Raw genomic sequence first — 2,957 nt, 5'->3', positions numbered from 1 at the left:
GTCGATTGTGATTGTCAAGTTCCCCAAGGAGGGAAGTACTTCTTTAGATGATAGCCTTTGATAAGAAAATGATCATCACAGGCATCAACGGTTTGCACTTGAACAGAGCCATTAGGGTTGACAGTAAGTATCTTGTATAGGCCCATCCACCGTTGTTGAAGCTTGCCAGGAAACTTGCCAAATCTCGAATCATAGGCTAGGACAAGATCACCTTCTTTGAACTCCTTATGCTTGATGAAACTGTCATGATAGGCCTTGCGTCGCGCTTGAGTGGTTTCCATACACTGTAGGGCCATCCGCCAAATCTCATCCAAACATTCCAAGTGCAGGAGGTAACATTTATGTGACTCATCATCTTCCAAGTATTCTTCAACTACCATTCACAAAGAGGGCAATTCCAGTTCAACAGGGAAGACGGCTTCAGTACCATACACGAGCTGGAAAGGGATATGTCATGTAGCAGCCTTATGGGAGGTTCTGTACGCCTAGAGGGCCTTTGTAATTCGATCATCCCAGTCATGACGATGTGCGGCAATCGTTCTTGTCAGGATCAAGCAGAGGATGTGATTGGTGACTTCAACTTGGCCGTTAGCTCTGGGGTAATAAGGAGTGGACTTGCGATGGCGGATCTTATATAGTTTCATCAACTCTTCCATGATTTTGTTAAGGAAATGAGTACCTCTGTCACTTACCAACTCGAGGGGATTGCCAAAACGGGTGATAATATTTTCGTACATGAATAGGGCTACGCTATTACCATCATCCCACTTCAGAGCTTTAGCTTCACACCACTTTGTGACATAATCCATACATACCAAGATGTATCTGTTTTGCTTCCGTCCGGTAGGCGAATCAATGGGACCCAGGAAATCAATCCCCCACTTCTCGAACGACTTTAGCGGAAGAATAGGTTGTACTGGCATGGTACTTGTTTTGGTGGGTTTCCCCATTCGCTGGCAAGCATCACATCTCTTGCAGTAGTCATATGCATCCTTGTAGAGGGTCGGCCACCAGTATCCTGCTAACAGAGCCTTCTTGCTTGTTTCTTCTCTTGCAAAGTGTCCACCACATGGTTTGCCATGGCATGCTTTCAATACTATTCTAATTTTATCTCCTGCCAATACATCTTCGCAACACTTCATCTTTGCCTTTCTTATATAGTGCACCGCCTAGCAAGGTGTCAGGGGCTAATTCTAACAAAAGCTTCTTCTTCTCACGGCTTGAGATGCCAGGAGGATACTATTGAGTTGCTAGGAGGTTGGCTATGTTTGCATGCTAGGGAATAACTATCTCAACTAGAAACAAGGAAGCATCAGGAAGGTCTGGATCATCCTGTTCCTCTTCTGCATTTTGAGGGATCCGTGATAGATGATCGGCTAGGACATGGGAACGTGCAGGCTTAGTGATCACTTCAAAATCGAACTCTTGGAATAGAAGCAACCATTTCATCATTCGGCCTTTAACATCTGCTTTTTTCATAAGGAAGGACAGGGCTTCATGATCCACGTAGATCTTGAAATGTGTTGACCGTAGATAGTGTCGAAACTTCTCCAGTGAAAACACTCAAGCTCTATCATTGTGTAGTTCCATTCTCTATCAGTGACCTTTCGGCTTGCATAATATATTGGTTGATCTAATTTAGAGGGGCCCTTTTGACATAGGACAACAGCTAGCCCTTCAACTGATACATCTGTGTGCACATGAAACTCCTTCGTCCACTCAAGGGGCTGCAAGATAGGTGCTTGTATAAGGCACTATTTTAGAGTATTAAAGGCTTCTTCACAGTCTCATCAGTGTTGAGATATCAAGCTCCACTCGTGATATGCCAGGGTGACCGTTGTGTATTTATGTCACCGACTTGTCAGTTGTAGATGCGGTTGGTACACCGCTCATGAATAATAGCTAGATGACAGCTATCCTTATCTACTCTAGTTCGTGGCTCAGTTAGTATGCCACCTTAGTTAGTTGAGTTTGGTTTGAGACCCATATATAGGGTTCTTCTATTTCTTTGTACTTGAGTTCTTTTGGCTTACACAACTAAGAAGAGGAAAACTGTTTTCAGCCTCCACCTCTGTGTGTATTCCCCCATTGTGCAAGCAAGAAAGCTTCAAGTGAGACTCCTTCCTTCTCTCCCACAATCTTGACATGGTATCAGAGCCTTGTTCCTGGTAAGGAGCTCAAGAAAGCAAGCCAAGCTCGCGGTGTCCTGGTAAGAGGAGCAGTGTTGCTTTCATTTTCTGTTTTGGGAGCAGATCTCTGCAGGCAGCATAGTCGGAAATTGCAAGAGTGCATTGTCTCAGGTTGAGACGCCCTTCGCGGTGAAGCAAGAGGGCAGTATATGCTGCGGGAGAGGGCTTTAGCCCCTGGCGACCCTGTTTTTTTTATTTGAGACCATTTCGGGGCCTGTTTTGGAGGCGGAAGTTTTCTGCACGCACTCAGGAAAAAGCTCTGTTTTATGCTGTGCGACCACTGTTCTACAGGTCGGTGAAAAGTTACCACAGATATTGCATCGTATGCTCGTGTGCAGAGACATTGGGAGTTACAGAATCATCCTTGGTTCCTGTATATGCAAAATCATCACTAGGAAGTGACTGTGTGGTCAAATACCACTTTCGCCAGTTTTGCAGATTTGCTCTTGTGAGGCTGAAGCTGTGTTCTTTACAGTGACAGAATTTTTTGCAGTGTTCTGTAATGGCGTCTGATTCTCTTTCACAGATTGTCACTGAAAAGCTTGACAAGAACAACTTCCAAGCATGGAAGTTTAGAATGACAAATTTTCTTATGGGAAAAGGATATTGGAAATTTGTTGCAGGAAATGAAGAAGAACCAGTTCTTCTTGATGTTCCCAATCAACAGCAAATGCAGGCATTCAAAGCATGGCATGAGAGAGCCAGGAAAGTTATGTACTAGCTATCTATCAGTATTTCAGACTCTATGATTGTGCATATCCAGGATGC

This window comes from Lygodium microphyllum, chromosome 29 (assembly GCF_053477565.2).
Source record: "Lygodium microphyllum isolate KBCC chromosome 29, Lygodium_microphyllum_v1.1.10, whole genome shotgun sequence".
Classification (NCBI taxonomy): domain Eukaryota; kingdom Viridiplantae; phylum Streptophyta; class Polypodiopsida; order Schizaeales; family Lygodiaceae; genus Lygodium; species Lygodium microphyllum.
The sequence above is the reverse complement of the archived record's forward strand: the minus strand, read 5'-3'. Positions refer to the sequence as shown.